The sequence below is a fragment of the Zophobas morio genome, unplaced genomic scaffold (genome assembly GCF_036711695.1).
Source record: "Zophobas morio isolate AGI-343-1 ecotype UQ-CSIRO unplaced genomic scaffold, CSIRO_AGI_Zmor_V1 ptg000044l, whole genome shotgun sequence".
In the NCBI taxonomy this organism is placed as follows: domain Eukaryota; kingdom Metazoa; phylum Arthropoda; class Insecta; order Coleoptera; family Tenebrionidae; genus Zophobas; species Zophobas morio.
The window spans coordinates 6,809,400-6,831,043 of NW_026972149.1; the positions used below are offsets into that span (position 1 = coordinate 6,809,400).

The following is a 21,644-nucleotide window of genomic DNA, read 5'->3' on the forward strand; positions in this document are numbered from 1 at the left end:
GAAAAAGAAAAGTTTGGGTATCGTTTTTCAAAAAGCGGAGTTTATCAGCATCAATTCGAAGTTCTTGCAAGTATTCTTGGTATCATAACGAGGAAGTAGGAAGATTGCGCTTGACGTATATGACGAATCCGCGAAGGTAAATTCCGTGGGATCCGTTAATAAGCATATTTTAAGACGATGCGTTGCACTAATCGAATGCCGCGTAGTGGCATAACAAGCTAGCGTTAGTTTATACACGTCACTTAGCGGTTAGTGAAGCTTTCGTTAATTGCTAGGGGTCGCACGGTTTCTGTTTGGGTGGCGGGCTGCAAAGTAGATCTTTCAGCAGAGCTGATTAGCAGCGTCACACGGTATAGCATAGCATAGAATAGCATAGCATAGCATTGCATAGTATAGTAGGACGTCGCAGCGCTTGCGCCACTAACGACGTCGACAAGAACGTCGGGTGAGTCAGTTTCTGTTGAAAACCGCGGCCGGCCGGACAGACGAGCCCGAGGCCTTCAATGTCACGTTTTCAGTGCTCTCCATCAACTGTAAACATCTCCCGTTCATCAATCATTTAATGCGGTAAGTGGAAGCTGTAGCGGTAGACGCAGCGTTAAGAGAGGCATTTTTTTTCAAATTGCCGCGAAAATCTCGCCGAAATTTGCGGCAAGTGACACCGGATAAGCCGGTTTTGCGAGCTGAGGTCAATATTGTTTTTACGTCTGATTCTGTGGTTCGGCAACTTTCAACTAGGGATCGACGTGGAGCGTTTGCCGCTAACGTTACTAGAAAAACACTGCTTTGTCGTTCACGGGAGTTTTTGGCGGTGCGTGAAATATGCCCGACCACGCACTCACAGTTTTCAAACTTACAAACAACTTTAACTAAGTTGACTAAAATCGATATTCACTCATGTTCCGACATTCAAACAACATCAAATTTAAAACCGCTTACGAAGATTTCGGGAATAATGACCGCCGAAGTGCCACATCCCGCAATATTCTTAATATCTATGCTAATGTTTTCTTCCGCTTGCACTTTCGAATAAAACGGACGGGAAAAGGTACACGATTTTTCTTTTCCTCTCGATTATTGACGATCCGCTCGCATCTGTCAAGGGTCATAATTAACCGCAATTCTGCGGTAACTGCGGGGAGATTATGGCCAATTTCCTAACTATTATATCGACATATTTTTCGAACCCGATTCGACAGCACGCACACTAAGGGACGACTTTGTCAACAAATCTAATTGGCGCTTTACATTACGTATTTTAAATATTGACGCTATTTCATTTCACTCTTCAATTTTCGATAGCAACACAATATGTGATTTTTGCCTCGCGTCGAAAACATAAATGTTTACCAATCAACTTACGAATCGATGTATATGACGATTTGCTGACGAAATTTGCTCATCTAAATAAATCGTCGCAAAACGAACGACCACACCAACTTCCGCAAAATTCTCTAAACAAATTTTTTCCCCGACGCCGTTGTCGACTTAAAACAATAAACTCCCTTTTTTCAATTACCGTTAATTACTCCTCGGTCTGTTTAATTAACGAAATTACCACTACTCCAACAATAAAACGCCGAAATTTCCATTTCGCTTTTTTGGGTGCAGCTGTCATCATTAGTATGTTAAATTTCTGTGGCCGGCGCAATACGCAAACAAGTTGTAAATCACTTATTGTGGTTTAGAGGGTTCAGTAAGTGTCAAACTTAGTTTAGCTTTAAATTTACGTTTATTAAATTCATGCTTTTAGAATACGTAACGTTCACTCACATCCGACCATTCCAACCAAAGTCTTCATTTTTCCAAAACGCAACCACGCATATCAAACTTGCTGTCATTACTAACGATTAAGTTTGCCCCTAATGCGTATATGAATGTTTACTGGCACGAGGGCCGGGGTTTTCAGGTGTTTCAACTTTTCGCGATTTGTTTCCATTATGTCAAAATAATAATAGTCCTGATAATAACGAATGGATTTTGAGTGGTTACGTTGAGGATCGATTGTCTACACAACGCCACATTTACCAATACATATTACAAATACAACGCTCAAATTTTTCGAAAACTTGCTTTTATTGAAGATTAAAACAATACTTTATTCGCGAAACGAAAAAAATTATGAGTCCCACACGTTTGTTCGACCTTATACTTAAATTATTTCTTCTAGACCTCCTATTACATCTATTTATAATTTTCGCCAAAAACAACCAAAAAAGTACTTTCACCATTATGAGTACCACTTTTCCCATTCTTAGTTTGTGCATGGTGGTACATCTGCTCCTAAACTAAATTAACTAATTAAAGATTGACGCTTTAGTATTATAAAAGGTAAGTGTCATTTTTGTTCTGTTTTGGATTCATTTCTGTGTTATACAGGGTTTCTATAAATGATTATAGGGTCGCAGTAGGTCATGTAAACGTGTCGCCTCTCCGATTTAATTGTACGGAGATCCGTACTAAATGCCCAAGGACGCATGAAAAAATCACACATGGACGACACACATGTGTATAACTGGTTGCCTAAACGCTTCACATGTTTTTAAAAAATTAAACTAATTCATTACGACAAAAAGAAACAAATTTATTGCGGTTAAACATCACAGTAAATGTTGAAAATGCTCATCATTCTTCAAGCCACATGTTCATTCTCTTTTTAATTTCAAAAATGTTCTGTAACATCCTTTCGTCAATACTTTGGACCCGTTCTTCAATTATTCAATTCTGCTCAAGTCGTCTCAAATCATCAACAATTGCCCCAGATGACGTCTTCCACGAGATTTCTCTTTGTTGATACTGCCAATTCGAACAAATCTGTTGATTACATCTCTAGTGTGGGCCTTTAACGATGTTTTTTGAATTACTAAATCACGGTATTTGGCCAGATATTCTTGCTTACAAGCGGTTACAGAATAAACTCACTCTTCGTTTACGAAGTCCCATTGCGATAACAAGACATAACGATGAAAGTGTCTTGTTCAACAGAATAAACCATTTTCATAATCTTCGCTTCGTAGAACAAACACAAAATTTTCGTACGCAACCACCAAGAGTTCTGAAAATGACTGTTTTGTTGTTTTGAGCTTCGATCAACGAGAATTACTGTAAATCGCACTTGAAAAACATACAAATGACATTAGACATTAATGTGACAAGTGAGAACTGTCATAATGATGCATAATCACGGGCATAATTTCAGCGAGGCGGTATTTTTGAAATCCATGGCCAACTACGCCCTTAGAATCATTTATAAAAGCCCTGTAAAACTTTCGTACTATCAGAGATTAACCATTTGTATATGTTGTTTCAGCTATGTTACTGCGAGAAAGAGCACTGGTGTACCATCATGTAATTATTTGATTGTTGTCAGATACATATGAATTAGGCACCTACTAATAAGTACTTCCTAGTATATACCTTTAGTACTGTGGCGGCACAATAATACGTAGTAGTAAGCGAGGAAAAATAAGCTCCTCTGTAGTCTAGTGGTAAGGGCACCCGCCCGGCAAGCAGTAAACGTGCAGTTCGATTCCCATCGGAGAAGCAACATTTTTCTTCGCTTACCTACGGTACTACTTACACGTCGGAATTCTGTTGCTTAAAGAACAAAAATTTTAGAAGATTATGACTACAACTTTTTAGAAAGATAAGCTATAAGAAAGTATCAACTCTCCTATTCTGTTTCATTTCATTGATTTCGTTAAGTCTTAACTGTAATGCCACAAGATGGCAGCACGGCTTACTTTGAAAAACAAACACAATTTATATTAGAGAATCAAGTAACGAAGATTCGAAACGGACAATACAAGAGTTTTGTACAATAAAGAAATAGTCACTGAAGACACGACAGTGTTAAATAGATATCTACATCTATCATTTAATTGATCTAGTTTTGGGTACGCTATCTAAATCTACAAAAGATAGATTTTTCGGGTTTAGGCTTTTGGTTGATTTTGTCGTTAATCAAAACGAGGATTCTGGATCTTGATTTAGAAAATGGTTGCTTCTCAGAAGAGTCCACACATTCCATTATTTCCAAAATTTCGATCCTTTTACTAGTGTTGTTAAATTCCGTTTTGTGATTACGTCTTGGACCGTAGTCGTAGACGTATTCGTTCTTACTACTATACAACGGCGACAACTTTTCTTTAGTTTTTTCTTTCGTCGTCCATTGTGTTTGTTTGATCTTCGTAGAATAAGAATTCCCCATCATATTCTCCTGCAACGATAGTTTGCGTTTCGTCGATGTCGTCCTCGCTTCCCTTTTATCGTCATGTTTACTTCTATCAATTTTGATTCTTCTAAAAGTTTCAATGCTAGGCAAGAGCGGTTTGTTGCTACGTCTCTTTATTTTTCCATAATTGACTTCAGGGAGTGGTACACTATCTAAATTGACATCACTATTATCAACTACGTGGTGGATATGATTGCCATTCTCACTGGCACTTATATAATTACTATCCGACTTGGACGAACTTTGTTTACTTTTGTTCCTTTCTTCTCTCTTCTGTTGTCTTTTTGCTACCTATTCTTAACTTTCAATGAAAGATGATCCGAAACTGCCTTTAACTCACTGCGGCTATCAATCTCCATCGGAATGAAAAATGCGGTTGGTTTGATAGACACCTTCTTACTATCACTATTATCAGGAAGCTCCAAAGACGCATCACTTTTGTTGGCGATCACGTCACTCTGCGTAGGATCAGTCCTAAGTGACGAAGTATCTTCTAAACTGTCCACTAGACTAACCGTATCACACTCCTTATCAGTTAACTCCCCTGACGAAATATTAACTTCCATTGAAGAAGTGTGAGGACGTACCGAAAAACGCGGGACGGCAATCCGTGGAAGTTCCAAAGGCTTAGTATAAGGACTTCCCACCTCGACGTTACTAATCATGCACTTGACAATCCGACTATGCTCAGAATTGTCAACACTGTCCTCCCGCTTCAAGTAGAAGCTCGGAATCTGCTTCACTTGAACAATGTTCGTCGCACTGTCATTTTTGATAACGTTAACTTCACAAGACTGACTTTTCACGTCCTGCATCACTTGATTAAAAATTAAGTCCAAAGTCGATTGACTCAACTGCACGTTCGATATAACGTTAACGTTCGTGGTACCGACGGTCTGTGTTGCCATTTCGTTCGCGGTGTTCGCGTTCTTGACGAACTTCTTCACCTCCCCCAAATCGGGCGAGTTGTTGAAATCTTGATTCGACACCTCCGTGTCTTCCGCGATCTCCTTGCGAAGGTTGTTGGTGTACGCCAGTCCGAGTTGTCCAAGAACGTGGTTTAAGTTAGGGTCGCTACTGTCCTCCATCTTGTTTCTACAAGGGTAGAATCTTGAGAGTCGAAACGTTGTTGCGCCAACGTGTGGCTTTCAAAGAAACGAACGTAAGTTTGGAGCGAAAACTGACCGAAAATGGTTGGAATTTAGGTTTATAATAACTTAGGGAAAACAGTGAGCGACTAACGCTAACCCAAATTGCAAAAAGTTACACTTTATCAGTCGATTCTCCTGACGAAATATTAACTTCCATTGAAGAAATAGAAGGACGTCCGCAAAACGCGGGTCAGCAACCCGCGGAAATTCCAAAGACTTAGTACCCACCTTCAGGTAGAAACTCGAGATTTGCTTCGCTTGATCAATGTTCGCCGTACTGTTAACTTCACAAGATTGACTTTACGCGGACAGTTCAACTCTAGATTTGACACCTCGCTGTGTTTAGCGACTGTTCCTAGTCGTGTACCTTTTAAAAAAACTAACTTTAGTTTGGGAGTTACGATTGCGTCGAAAACTGACCGAAAATGGGGGCCGAACGTAGGTTTATAACAACTTAGGGAAAACAGTGATAAACTAACGTTAACTTAGATACCAAAAATCGATATAGATATTGTTTTGCAAATTTTAAAAAGAATTTACTGAGGAAGATTTTAAGGCGACCGTATCAAATTTTGGTTAGCGTTCATAAAAATCAGTGCCGTGTTCTCGTAGAATGAGTGACAGTAATTCACATCGCGATAGATCCACCTGTTTGAGCCTGTAATACATACAAAACTTCTTTCATTACATATATTCAAGACGTCTGTAGTAAGAAAACGTAAGAAACTTAAAATGATGCTACAATCGACTATAATAAATGAGTTTGAGTCGGCTCCATTTAATCAAGCTTATGAAAATACGATTTCGGTTTCAGAAAACAAGTAACTGGAGATTGTTCATTTTGTGTAATTGAGCGAAGTGTCTGGATACGGTATCTGTGACTTCAGCAACCAGAAAATGCTACTTCGAAATGTGTTTTTGTTTCACTTAATCAGTAACAATGAGACTGATAATAAATGAAAGAGAACGCCACAAAAACACGAAATAAGATTTTAAAATTTAGTTAAATGTTTCCATAAATGTGAAAGCTGTCTCGTGAGGTGTGAATTATACGACGCTTACGTTGCACATTCCCGCAGTTATATCTGATACTTAGCACCTCTATAATCGTGGGTTAATTCACACGCAGCTTTTGTTTTGTAAACTCGCCGCGAGCTCGAGTTTCCTTGATCAAACGATATAATCTGTGCGTCTCAGGGAGCGTCGATTTTCTCTAGTCATAATATTGTCGTGACCGAATCAGTTGTCATTATTCAAGATTTCTCTCCGAAAAAACCAATATTACATATGATTTTTGCGTCGTGTCGCAAACACGAATGTTTACCCATCAAGTCTGCGACTTGAATCGATTCATCACCTCTTGTTTACAAATTTTTGGTCTCAATGCTAAGTGCACTGTTAGTTAACACGACACAATAAACTTTTAATCAACATTAATTGCTTTTTTATGCGACGTGTAACAAGCGACGTGCACCTAAGACAAAAAACTAAAATTGATTTCCTGCGTGAGTGAGTTTTTGATCGCGAAAAAGGCTGTTATTTAAACGACTTGCCTGTCATTCTCAGCAAGCGAATTTACCTCTAATACGTACATGAACGTTTATTGGCACGTACTTTTCTTTCGAAAATACGCCTGCGATATTTATAGCAGAAGAAAATCTGAACTGTTTAAATTAACCTTATTTAAGATCTTTATGGCGCAAATTAGACAAAGCTCTTTCTCTTTACACAAGCATGCTTTATTTAGAACAGATTTACTCGAAATTTTTCTGCCTTAATTACGGCGATTTGTCTCGCTCCGGAGTTGCGACGTTGCCTCCTGGTCAGCGTTGCACTCTCGTAAAAAGTGTTTACCTCCCTAAAATTTACGTTTCGGCTACGTATAACTCAGTCTTAGACAGAAAATAATTTATAGCATGTTGGCCGAATTTTAGTGTTGTTGTGCTGCCGCGGTGCGGAATAAATAATGTTTGCTACATATAAATGGAGCATAAATTTTACAATCTTAAACCCTTTGGGGAATAAAATTCGATTGCCAAAATGTATTACAACACATTGGAAATTATATTTTTTGATGGGGCTATTTTGAGATACCATTATTCATATTAAGGCGTTTCAAGGAGTTCTGAAACGGATAAAGTCGTAAAAGTCATTATTATGAAAAAGCTGATGCCGTAAAACATGTCCGTTTACACATGTTCAGTCAATCTGTCCTTAGGCCTCGCTAATGAGATTCGAGAAATGTTCGTCTCTTCCGATCCGTCTTGTATCTCACGACGCTATTTTTATTTTCAAATTTCTGCAAATGTTGACGCTCTCACTGGTGGCAAAAATTAAATTAAAAACCATCCGCCGATATTACTTTTTAATTAAAGTTAAATATAAAAGAGGACAGTGCCGAAGTTAATTCGATACGTTCAAGCAGACATAAATTTTATGTAAAAGCACTTCACTTTATATGGGCTGCCAAATTTGTTTTAAAAACACGCTGCTTATCTTACTCGAACCAATTATAAAAAAAAACGCGCCTAAAAAGTTGCAAACAATATTGTTCAAATTTTATTGCAGAATTTTGACTCCCGATGTGTATAAAATTGCTTGATAAAGACAGTGATAAATATTTCTAGAGGTCCTAAAACACCCAGAAATTTACACTCACTCCTTTTAAAAATCTTGGACAACACACGCCTGAACCTTCCTATGGCTGCCTTGTTTGTCCAACACATTTTCCGCGGCTTTTGCTTTGACTCTGTTTTCTATTTCAGGCTTCCGAGAAGACTTTGAAGGCTCTACGGAAGTGTAAACCACTCTCATATCGAGTCCTTTGTAAACTTTCTGAACGTGAATTTATTGTATATATACAAATACTTTAATATTACTTTTACTCGTGCCAAAAACTTCAAAAGTGCTGTTCTTATATTTTAACCACACCCTCAGAAAGTATTCAAACTTTGATTTAAAATCGTCGCGTGGAAAAAACTAGCCGTTGAATTGAAAAAATTCAGAGACAATATTTTCCATTTTCCAACATTTACGCTTTTTAAATTTCAATTAACCTGTATTTCGGGCCATATACTCAGTTAATAAACTAATCTAAAACAGATTTAGCGTGAATCTGATTCAAAAACAGCGACACGGTTGCGTGTAACACGACACTGTTTTGTTTGCACTTTGTATCACTACATCGAGACGTCACCTATTGTTGTAATTAACGAAAACACGTGTAGCACTCAGATTTTTCCAAAGGCACACATTCCGTCGATAAAAATATTTCTTCCCTCCGAAAGTTACTTACACGTTCTTTTGCACAAACAAATGGAAAACAAAGCAGAACGTCAAGAGAAAAAATGTTATAACCATAACACACCTTTTATAAGAAATCCTATATTTCTCCAATAATTTCAGACATTTCCCCATCTTGGAAGATATATTGCGATTACAGCATTCCAAAATCTCGCTTCTCGTTTATCAGTTACTACAGGACAAGCGTTATTATTTTGAGTACGATGACCCGATTTCGGGATCAAAAAGATTTTACCAAATCAAGCATTCAAGGTGTGAGGTTGTGGCGTCGATCGCTCTCGATTGATTGCTAATTTGGCGAGTTCTTTCCAGTTTTAATTTTTGAAAGCTTTCCATAATTCCACGGCGCGTCCGACTACTTCTGCATACAAAATTATGCTAAAGAAACCTCGAGAATTTTGATTGTTTTTAAAATTGGTTATTGCTAGTGTGTTTAGTCATCCCCTCCAGGTGATTAGTGACGTCACCGCGAACATTATTAATGTTACTAGATTAATTTTGTTGTTTGAAAACTTTTTTAATCAAACCCAAATTAGCGATAGCGATTCACTACTCCGAGTTATCTCTTGATGACAGCTTTTACCGCAGGGCGTTACGGTTCTTGGCCAGATCTTGCAAAGTGAAAATGTCCATTTTGGCTATAATGTATTAATTAAAGTCATTAATACATTATGCTAGCCATTTTCTACTAAGGGGTTTTAATAGACTTGGAGCTGCGGTAGCAGCACCATTACACTTAGTACAACGTAAAACAAACTAGACAACATAAAATATGTGTAACACAACATTACCGAACATCAACAGACCGTGTTTACATTATATGGTATTAATATTAATACAGCAGAGGATAATTGTTAAATATAGGTAAACCAAGAGGATAGTAGAACGTAAACTCATAACTTCTAATCAGGAAAGTATGAGAAGATAATTTGCTGCGGAATTAACAACGTAACTCAATCGTCGCAACGCAAAGTGAGGTTAAATCCGTCCACCAACACGTGCGCTTAAACTTCAAAATGAATTTGACAATTAACAAACAGATTTGTCACGAAATAGTAAAGTATATTCAAATATGCCCGCACAGATTGTATTCTTTGTCGCGCCACATGAATCGCAAAACGATATTTTCGTCGACTAAGGAGAAACCAACTCACGTGAAGAGAATCGTGAGATCAAGCGCAGTTGTATCATTCAGTTCACGATTTGGAAAATATAAACACTAAATAACTGTAAAAACATATTATAGCACCAACAATCAGTTTATGTGTATTTTATGTATGTCTTGTTTTTTTACCTAGTAGCTAGTTGTAACTTTATTGAACGTACTCCGCTGCAGCCGCTTTCATATTTCCGTAAGTGGTGTCAAATGACGCGCATTTTTCACACTAATCCTTTAAGGTAGCTAAAAAGTGCGTGGCTCTCCGTGTTAGTGGTAATAAGGTTACAAAATATCAGAACCGAAGCAATTAATCTACCGCTCAACGCAGTCGGTAAATCTTAAAACACGTGGTTGTACAGTGAAGATTCAAAACAGACCGCATCGCCGTACCGCACATAAATAAATTATCGTAGTATTGTCTGCCAAACACGACTCAAGTGTCTTTCACCTTTCCACCATCAATATTTAACTTTTGTATATTTTAGAGACTTGTAAAATTCGCAATCGTCATTTCGGGGACTGTTTGTCTAACGAGATCGTCAATAAACAAGCAAACGAGACACGGAAACTGGAAACCTACACTTTTGTACTTCGTAAAGTGTGAAACATCGAGAAACCTGAGATCAGACACTTGTCGAAACGACCTATTACAATACTTCCCGTAGCTCGCGCTGGGAAAATAAAAATTAATAGGTATTTGCATAACAAGGAACGGAATTTACAGCTGCCTTTTAAATATTTTAATCGATCAAATCGCCGAAAAGAGAAAATTTCTTTGATGATTTAGAGTAATTTAATATTTCTTTATTACTCTGTTCAGGTCACATTCCTTTCTTAAACTACAAATGAAAAATTATGTTTCCTGAAATAATAAACAAGGTACGGTAATTGGTCCAAGGTTATTTAGGCCGAACTCGCCTAAAAATCAAGACGGATTCATTATCCACATATATGAGTTTACTAAACAAAATTTTTAGTTGGCGTCGTCAAGTTGCTGGTGGGGGTGATATTCCTAAAATGCCTATTTATCGTCTGTGTTGTAATGAAGCAAATTTTCGCGGGCCGGAAACCAAAAAAGAGGACTTTTACTTGAAGTCTTGATGCGTTTGGAAATGCTGTCCTAGTGTCGTTGCCGTTTTCTAAAAAAGTTGGAGTTTGTGAAGAGTGCAGAGCCCCTGTAAGGACCGTCCACCGAAAAATCGTACTGTCGTCACCGTTCTTTTGTTCCGTTGACCGCACAAACCCGAAACCGTTGTTTTTCGCTGCTGCGTTCCCTTGCTGGAGAGGGAGCTGGCGCCCGAGCACCGCCGCTCCCCACCGAAGGCGCCACTCCCGCTGGCGTGAAGGTGACCTCATAAGCCTAGGTCAGCCAGACGGGTTTCTGTTCAATGCCTCTAGTCGGTCCAAGGCTTGGCACCGAGGCACGCCACCCCCATGCGTTATCGGCGAAATTCCGGACCGTCACCGCAATTTCGTTGTAGTGTCGATCTTTATTAGACAGATGATCTCCGGAACTATTTTAGAAATATCGTGTAGATGGTAAAACGATTCCGTTACGAGTTCGTCCATATATTTTTTTAAAACTGGATTTGTGTGAGCGTACCCGTCATGTTTTGTCTCTGAAGTATTTTGAAAGAATCTTTACTTACTATTAACACTACGACGTCAACGGATGAATAGGCAAATTTTTCAGCTGTTGCTTAGAATTTCGTAATCGGTACACTAGTTCGGGGATTCCTGTTTCGAAACAGCCAGACAAACGAGACGGAAAATATGAAAAGTAAAATTTGAACCGACTGTCCAAAAGGTAACAAACCGAAATAAGAAGACTGGATCGTGAACCCGACAAATCCGCTTTCGCGGGGTTGTTTTTTTGGAAGGAAGGTTAATTCGAATTCAGCTTGGGAATTTTGCGAGACATGTGTAACAAGGTGCGAGGCAACGAGGCGATAGTGGTGGATGAACACGAGGGTGCAGATTGTGCAGCGTAATAATGGTTTCATACAAGGGTGAATTGTTAATGCTGCTAAAAAATTCATTAGCTACACTTTGGCTCTGAAAAGTTGATGTAAGCTTGGCTGGTAACAAATATTATTCTAACATATTATAATAGTGAGATGCGGGACGTTAAAACGGTATTTTGGCTTAATTAAATTTCCATTTTATCGTACCTAATCATAACAAATTTTAGTTTACTAACGTGGTTCTTATTGCAAAGCGGCCTTTTATGAATATGCGATGGGCATGTCATGAATTAATCAAAATGTGAATCCTAATTAGGAGCAGCGATCATCCAAGTAAAACCACGTAAAAACCTTACCCGCGAATTACGTCCACTAGAACTCGTGCACTCTCAAACGGAATAAATACGTTTGTTTGTGATATCTTTATATTTCTGAAAAATGTTGGGCAAATTTAATTAAGACCGGGTCAGCGACCACATGTGCGCCTACCACCATTGTAATGTAGGTAGGTGGTAAACGCCCGATGACGTAGCGCGGCTGATGACGTCATTTCGTCCAATGACACTGCAAAAATAAGAAAAATATTTCCAGAAAAATTAAAACGCACGTGACGCTGAACGTTCTACCGTCGTTCTCTTTATTTTATTTTCGCCAGAATTACGAACGACGACTCAAAATTAAAAACAACACCTTCCGTTAATGCACATGATGCATAGCCTGCTTTTCTCGTTATAAATTAATTAGATTCTCAACTACGCTGAAATTTACCTTAACCAAACGCGTCTGCTGAAAATACAAAATTATTCATTCCGCATCAAGCGTCATCAAATACTGATACAACTTTGCTCATCTACTAAATCCTCTTCTCATTAATTATTACTACCTTCCGCAACTACGAAATTTTTTCCCATTATTCCGCACTCGATTTTCTAATTATTATTACCTTCGCTTACTTTAAAACGATGTCATAATTGCCGGCCTCTCGGTGTCTCCTAGCATTTTTATTGGTGTCTCTCTGGCTTTGACTAGATTATTTACGACAAAAAAAATTCTTTTGCTCCCCAAAGGGATTACTCTAGTTAATTTAGTTGGTTATTCTCTTTTAGCAAATATCGACTTGTTACCCTCGCACTGTACACTTTTAAGTCGCTTTTAGCTGCTTTCACGTTTTTCTTTTTGTGTACATTTTTTTTCACGTCGCCCGCAAACGTTAAAATAATTTTGACTCTAAACCAGCTGCCATTTCCAGTACGCCAGTTCACCTGCATTATTATCAGTACAATTAATTTGCTTCAATTACACGTGTATCACTGATCTTGGTTTCAAATTTCAAATTGTTCAATTCGTAACAAATTATATTGTTGTTTTAATTGCACGCTGGTTCACATGCAGATATTTATTAACGATTGTATCAACTCCACAAAGACTGCTGCTAGCAATCCATTTCCAACAAAATTCATTTTGGATATAAAATGGCATGCAACTGGGTTTTGGGTATCGATAAACAGTTAAAAAACAAAATATCAGAGAAAATGTTGTTTTTCTATCCACTAAAATTTTATTGTCTTGTGAAATTAAAGACATTAATAACTGTATAAACAAATAAATTGCATTTGTTTTTAGTACAACGCCAACAGACAGACAGACAGACAGACGGAAGCGATGTTTTCGTATCTTCCGCTTTGCGGAGCTCGAGAAACACGAAATTAGACATTCGTCGAAACGCCCCATTACAATACTTCGTAGCTTACGCTCCAGAAGTAAAAATCGTTACTAAAGTTTGAAATTCGGCAATTTGCAGTTTGGTCGGAATATTGAAACTAGGACGCCTCATCCCATAACTTTAATAAAAGCGAAGCACTTGACGCGCGAACTCGATTTCTCTAAAACTGAAACTAACGCTAATTTTATTTGACCAAAATCCAATCTATCGATTTGGTTGTCGCCATGAAATACGTTTATAAAATTGTGTTGATGTTTTCTCGATTTTACGTCAATAGATTTGGAATCCGTTTACTTTTTTCGTTGGTTTTGCAGTTCTAATCGGTCTCTCTGATGCCGTTCCAATTCTCCCTGTGTAAACAACTTGAGAATTGGAATGCAGACAATGCCTGACATTTCAATCTGTCGCATAAAACTCAAGTTCAAATAACTATATATCAAGCGCTTTTTTGCGTCCCACATTAGAGCCCGGTGTGATATGGCTTAAACTATTAATTAAAAACAATAAGCGGGCTGATTTATGAGCTCTGCTACGGTTTTCGAAGAGTGTCCCTACTTAAATTCTCTAATACAACTGTGATTTTTTTGCGTGCTTTAAAATTTATTAAAATTCAGGCGGAAAGACACAAAGCAGAAGCTCGGTTTCAGCAGCCTGCGTATGAGAATGAAGAATTATGCGTGTGAAACACGTAAATAATTAGATAGTGCCGCTTCTAGACCACTTTTGGGTGGGAGAAATTCGTCGAGTCTAGTGCGGTGAGTGGTAGGGGTGGTAATGGTAGGAACAGAGGGTGTGTTAATGGTGTGGGTTATAGTGCGGGCTGTGGTGCTTATCCGTGCTAGCTTAAGCGCAGAGGTGCGCATTTTGGCGATTTATTCGGTCCGGCCCGGCTCGACTCGGCCCGAACGAGCCGCCCGAGATTCGAGGATTTCCACAATTAAATAAAATTTCGCTGATGCGGGTTTTTCTGATTAGTGAATACGCGTTCGTTGGTTAATCAAAAACCCATCCAATAATGGATATAAGTTTTTAAAACTTGTTTATTGTTCGTCGAAGTTCTAAAACCCGGGTTAGTAGACAAATACTTCCCAATGAGACCGATTTCGTCCGAAAGTAACGCAATTGATAGAAAATCGGGCCGGGCCGGATCGGCTCTTCAGTCGAGTGAGTACACAAATGCGACCGATTACGGGCATTGACCGAAAGTCGGGCCGGACTGGACCGATTGAAGTTCGAATAAGTCGACAAATACTCCGAAAATTGAGGAGTTTTATCGTTCGATACGAAAGTGCATTGAGATCTTGTTTGTTTGTGTTTGGTCTGGCGCGGAGTTCGGGAAAATCGGGTGAACGGTCACACAATTTTTCCAAAAGTATGAATGCATTGATAAAGCGCATTGCTGTGTTTGTTTCTAGTGAGTTTTCCCTTTGGAAAATGTTCCGACAACATTTCAGCAAGGATACCAATGTAAAATTATAAAATTTGATTTAGCCACTTTTGTTTCGTGAAAAATTCTACAAAGTAAAAACCTCCTGTGCCGAGTGTGCAAATTCCAAGGGAAACATATTTAAAGTAGATAACCAACGGGAAAAAATGTATTCTCAATTTCTCAGTATATGTTTAATTTTAACCGTTTATGTTAATATTTCGAAAGAAAAATTTGATTGATTGTGTCTTCTTAATTGTAAGACGACGTCATCATTTTGGGGAGGGAGGGAGAACGTATAAAATGACAAATTTTGATTAATGATTTACCATGTTTCCGATAACCTTAAAATGCGGGGGCGCATGGGATCTGCTGAACCAGCGCAGCAAAAATTTAGACTGGCTCCTGAAAGATCTAAGTTTTACTTACACTGAATGTATATAAAATTTGGATTCGGGCACCGGCGTTCTGCTGTACCACGGCTGCTAGCAACTTTAGACAATTATTGATTTCCAGAATGATCCCACCCCTCTGCCCGTGACGTTTTGTTTTTGAAATAATTTGAAAAAATTTCGAGAATTTTTCCGTATAGTGTTTTTGAAGCAATTTGAAAGAATCTTGGGGACCCCTTTTGTTTTTGGAGCAATTTGAAAGAATCTTGGGATCCGTTGTCCTGTTTTTGAAGTAATTTGAAAGAATCTCGGGGTCCCGTTCTGTTTTATTTTTGAAGTAGTTTTAAAGAATCTCGGGAACCTTTTTTTGTTTTGTTTTTGAAGTAGTTTGAAAGAATATCGGAGACCTCTTTTGTTTTGTTTTTGAAGTAGTTGAAAAGAATCTTGGGGATCCCTTTTGTTTTGTTTTTGAAGTTGTTTGAAAAAATCTCTGGGACTATTTTGTTTTACTTTTGAAGTAGTTTTAAACACCCTCGGGAACCCCTTTTTTTGAAGTAGTTCAACGAATCTTGGGATCCTTTGTCTTAGTTTTGAAGTAATTTGAAAGAATCTCGGGGTCCCTTTGTGTTTTATTTTTGAAGTAGTTTGACAAAATCTCGGGGACCCCTTTCGTTTGTTATTGAAGTAAATTTAAAAAATTTCAAGGAACACTTATGTTTGTTAATGAAGTAGTTTGAAATAATCTCGGGGTCCCCTTGTGTTTTAGTTTTGAAGTAGTTTTAAAGAATTTCGGGGACCCCCTTTGTTTGTTATTGAAGTAGTTTTAAAGAATCTCAGGGACGCCTTTCGTTTGTCATTGAAGTAGATTTAAAGAATCTCGAGGGCCCCTTTTGTTTTGTTTTTGGAGTGATTTTAAAGAATCTTGGGATTCTTTTCATGTTTTTAAAATAATTTGTAAAAATCTCGGGGACCCTTTTTGTTTTATTTTTTTAAGTAGTTTGACAGAATCTCGGGGATCCCTTTGGTTTTATTTTTGAAGTATGCAGTTGGAAAGAATCTTGAGATCCCTTTTGTTTTGTTTTTGAAGTTGTGTGAAAGAATTTCTGGTACCATTTATTTTACTTTTGAAGTAGTTTTTTAACAATCTCGGGGACCCCTTTTTTGTTTTGAAGTAGCTGAAAGAATCTCGTGGTCTCCTTGAGTTTTATTTTTGAAGTCGTTTTAAAGAATCTCGGGGACACCCTTTTGTTTGTTATTGAAGTAGTTTTAAAGAATCTCGGGTATCCCTTTTGTTTGTTATTGAAGTAGATTTAAAGAATCCCAGAGATCATTCTTCTTTGTTATTAGAGTAGTTGAAAAATCTTGAGGGCCCCTTTTGTTTTGTTTTTGAAGTAGTTGTAAGAACGAAAGAATTTTGGGGATCCCTTGTTTTATTTTTGAAGGAATTGAAAGAATCTTGAGGTCCCCTTGTGTTTTATTTTTGAAGTAGTTTTAGAGAATCTAAAGGACCACTTTTGTTTGTTATTGAAGTAGTTGAAAGAATGAAAGAATCTTGGGGATCCTTTGTCTTATTTTTGAAGTAATTTTCAAAAATCACAGGGTCCCCTTCTGTTTTATTTTTGAAGTAGTTTTAAAGAATTTCGGCGTGCCCGTTTGTTTGTTATTGATGTAGTTTTAAAGAATCTCGGGGATCCCTTTTGTTTTTGAAGTAATTTCAAAGAATCTCGGGGTCCCCTAGTGTTTTAGACAAACCGGGGACCCCATTTGTTAGTTATTGAAGTAGATTGAAAAATCTTGGAGACCCCTTCTTATTTATTTTTGAAGTAGCTTTAAAGAATCTCAGGGACCCCGTTTGTTAGTTATTGAAGTAGTTTGAAAGAATCTAGACGACCACTTTTGTATTGTTTTTAAAGTAATTTGAAAGAATCTCGGGGTGGTCTAATGTTTTATTTTTGAAGTAGTTTTCAAGAATCTGGGGGAACCTTTTTGCTTATAATTGAAGTAGTTTGAAAGAATTTCGGGGTATCTTTGTGTTTTATTTTTGAAGTAATTTGAAAAAAATTCGGAGTCCCCTTGTGTTTTGTTTTTGAAGTAAATTTAAAGAATCTCGGGACCCCTTTGTTTTGTTTTTGAAGTAGTTAGTCCCCTTGTGTATTGTTTTTGGAGTAGTTTTAAAGAATCTCGGGAGCTCCTTTGTTTTTTTTTGAAGTAGTTTGAAAGAATCTCGGGGTCTCCTTGTTTTATATTTGAAGTAGTTTGAAAGAAAATTGGGATCCCTTGTCTTCTTTTTGAAGTAATTTGAAAGAATCTCGGGAATCACTTTTGTTTTTTTTTTAATAGTTTGAAAGATACTGGGATCCCTTTTGTTTTATTTTTGAAGTAGTTGTAAAGAATTCCGGGGACCCCCTTTTGTTTGTTATTGAAGTAGTTTTAAATAATCTCGGGGATCCCTTTTGTTTGTTATTGAAGTAGATTTAAAGGATCCCAGGGACCACTTTTCTTTGTTACTGGAGTAGTTTGAAAAATCTAGAGGGCCCCTTTTGTTTTGTTTTTGAAGTAGTTGAAAGAACGAAAGATTCTTGGGGTCCCTTGGCTTATTTTTGAAGGAATTTGAAAGAATCTTGAGGTCCCTTTGTGTTTTATTTTTGAAGTAGCTTTAGAGGATCTCGTGGACCGCTTTTTATTATTATTGAAGTAGTTTTAAAGAATCTTTGGATTCTTTTCATTTTGTTGAAGTAATCTGGAAGAATTTCGGGGACCTCTTTTATTTTATTTTTCAAGTAATTTGAAAGAATCTTCTGGACCCCTTTTGTTTTTGGAGTAATTTGAAAGAATCTTGGGATCCGTTGTCTTGTTTTGAAAAGATCTCGGGGGCCCTTTTTGTTTGTTGTTGAAGTAGTTTGAAAGAATCTCGAGGACACCTTTTGTTTTGTTTTTGAAGTAGTTGAAAGAATGAAATAATCTTTGGGATCCCTAGTCTTATTTTTGAAGTAGTTTTAAAAAATCTCCGGGTCCCCTTCTGTTTTATTTTTGAAGTAATTTTAAAGAATCTCGGGGAGCCCGTTTGTTTGTTATTAATGTAGTTTTAAAGAATCTCGGGGATCCCTTTTGTTTATTTTTTAAGGAGATTTATAGGATTCCAGGGACCACTTTTCGTTGTTATTGGAGGAGTTTGAAAAATCTTGAGGGCCTCTTTTTGTTTTGTTTTTGAAGTAGTTGAAAGAATGAAAGAATCTTGGGGATCCCTTGTTTTATATTTGAAGTAATTTTTGAAAAATCTTAGGGAACCCTTTTGTTTGTTATTGAAGTAGTTTTAAAGAACCTTAGGATTCTTTTCATCTTTTTGAAGTAATCTGGAATAGTTTCGGGGACCCCTTTTGTTTTATTTTTGAAATAGTTTGAAAGAATCTCGTGGACCCCTCGTGTCTGGTTTATGAAGTTCCTTGAAAGAATCTTGGGGACCTGTTTTGTTTTGTTTTGAAGTAATTTGAAAGAATCCTGGGATCCCTTGTCTTGTTTTTGAAGTAATTTGAAAGAATCTCGGGGTCCCCTAGTGTTTCAATTTTGAAGTAGTTTTAGAGAATCTCGGGGACCTCTGTTGTTAGTTATTGAAGTAGATTAAAAAATCTTGGGGACCCCTTCTTGTTTATTTTTGAAGTAGCTTTAAAGAATCTCGGGGAGCCCGTTTGTTCGTTATTGAAGTAGTAGAATCTAGACGACCACTTTTGTATTGTTTTTGAAATAATTTGAAAGAATCTCGGGGTCTCCTTGTGTTTTATTATTGAAGTAATTTGAAAGAATCTCGGGATCCCTTGTCTTGCTTTTGAAATAATTTGAAAGAACCTCGGGGTCCCTTGTATTTTATTTTTGAAATAGTTTTACAGAATCTTGGGGAACACTTTTGTTTTGTGTTTGAAGTAGTTTGAAATAATTTCAGAGACTTCTTTTGTTTTGTTCTTGAATTAATTTGAAAGAATCCCGTGGTCTCCTTGTATTTTATTTTTGGAATAGTTTTAAAGAATGTCGGGGATCTCGTTTGTTTGCTATTGAAGTAGTTTTAAAGAATCTCGGAGAGCCCTTTTGTTTGTTAATGAAGTAGTTTGAAAGAATCTCGGGGTCCCCTTGTGCTTTATTTTTGAAGTAATTTAAAATAATCTGGGGGGTCCCTTTTGTTTTGCTTTTGGAGTGGTTTTAAAGAATCTTGGGATTCTTTTTATCTTTTTGAAGTAATCTGGAAGAATCTCGGGGACCACTTTTGTTTTATTTTTGAAATAGTGTTGAAGAATTTCGGGGACCCCCTTTTGTTTGTTTTTGAAGTAGTTTAAAAGAATCTCGGGGATCCCTTTTGTTTGTTATTGAAGTAGATTTGAAGGATCCCAGGGACCACTTTTCTTTATTATTGGAGTAGTTTGAAAAATCTTGACGGCCCCTTTTGTTTTGTTTTTGAAGTAGTTGAAAGAGCGAAAGAATCTTGGGTATCCCTTGTCTTATTTCTGAAGTAATTTGAAAGAATCTTGAGGTCCCCTTTTGTTTTATTTTTGAACTAGTTTTAGAGGATCTCGAGGCCTGCTTTTGTTTGTTATTGAAGTAGTTTGAAAAATATTAGATACCCCTTTTGTTTGTTAGTGAAGTAGTTTTAAAGAATCTTGGGATTCTTTCCATCTTTTTGAAGTAATCTGGAAGAATTTCGGGGACCCCTTTTATTTTATTTTTGAAGTAGTTTAAAAGAATCTCGGGAACCCCTCATGTCTGGTTTTTGAAGTTCCTTGAAAGACTCTTGGGGACCTCTTTCGTTGAGTTTTGAAGTAGTTTGAAGGAATCTTGGGGATCCCTTGTCTTGTTTTTGAAGTAATTTGAAAGAATCTCGGGGTCGCCTAGTGTTTTAATTTTGAAGTAGTTTTAGAGAAACCGGAGACCCCATTTGTTAGTTATTGAAGTAGACTGAAAAATCTTGGGAACCCCTTCTTATTTATTTTTGAAGTAGCTTTAAAGAATCTCGGGGACCCCGTTTGTTCGTTATTGAAGTAGTTTGAAAGAATCTAGACGACCACTTTTGTATTGTTTTTGAAGTAATTTGAAAGAATCTCGGGGTCTCCTTGTGTTTTATTTTTAAGCAGTTTTAAAAAATCGGGAGAACCCTTTTGTTTATAATTGAAGTAGTTTTAAAGAATCTCAGGGATCACTTTGTTGTTAATGAAATAGTTTGAAAGAATCTCGGGGTCTCCTCGTGTTTTATTTTTGAAGTAATTTGAAAAAATTTCGCAGTGGCTTTGTGTTTTGTTTTTGAAGTAAATTTAAAGAATCTCGGGACCCCTTTGTTTTGTTTTTGAAATAGTTTGAAAGAATTTCGGGGTCCCCTTGTGTATTGTGTTTGGAGTAGTTTAAAAGAATCTCGGGGAATCCTTTGTTTTTTTAATAGTTTGAAAGAATCTTGGGATTCTTTTCATCTTTTTGAAGTAATTTGGAAGAATTTCGGGGACCCCTTTTATTTAATTTTTGAAGTAGTTTGAAAGAATCTCGGGGACCCCTCTTGTCTGGTTTTTGAAGTTCCTTGAAAGACTTGGGGACCTCTTTTGTTTAGTTTTGAAGTAGTTTGAAGGAATCTTGGGGATCCCTTGTCTTGTTTTTGAAGTAATTTGAAAGAATCTCGGGGTCGCCTAGTGTTTTAATTTTGAAGTAGTTTTAGAGAAACCGGGGACCCCATTTGTTAGTTATTGATGTAGATTGAAAAATCTTGGGGAGCCCTTCTTATTTATTTTTGAAGTAGCTTTAAAGAATCTCGGGGACCCCGTTTGTTTGTTATTAAAGTAGTTTGAAAGAATCTCGACGACCCCTTTTGTATTGTTCTTGAAGTAATTTGAAAGAATCTAGAGGTCCTCTTGTGTTTTATTTTTAAGCAGTTTTAAAAAATCTGGGGGACCCTTTTGTTTATAATTGAAGTAGTTTTAAAGAATCTTGGGATTCTTTCCATCTTTTTGAAGTAATCTGGAAGAATTTCGAGGACCCCTTTTGTTTTATTTTTGAAGTAAATTTAAAGAATCTCGGGACCCCTTTGTTTTGTTTTTGATATAGTTTGAAAGAATTTCGGGGTTCCCTTGTGTATTGTTTTTGGAGTAGTTTTAAAGAATCTTGGGGACTCCTTTGTTTTTTTAAGTAGTTTGAAAGAACCTCGGGGTCTCCTTGTGTTTTATATTTGAAGTAGTTTGAAAGAATATTGGGATCCCTTGTCTTTTTTTTGAAGTAATTTGAAAGAATCTCGGGAATCCCTTTTTTTTTTTAATAGTTTGAAAGA

General features: G+C 37.1%; 1 protein-coding gene across 1 annotated transcript in view; it reads left to right on the top strand.

The window, feature by feature from the left end:
* Positions 1–473: 473 nt before the first annotated feature.
* Positions 474–21,644, top strand: part of LOC135141559 (uncharacterized) — a 93,528-nt gene continuing 72,357 nt past the window's right edge. The window contains exon 1 of the mRNA XM_064072769.1: positions 474–567. The gene's annotated coding sequence lies outside the window, so the exon portion shown is untranslated. The remainder of the gene's footprint in view (positions 568–21,644) is intronic.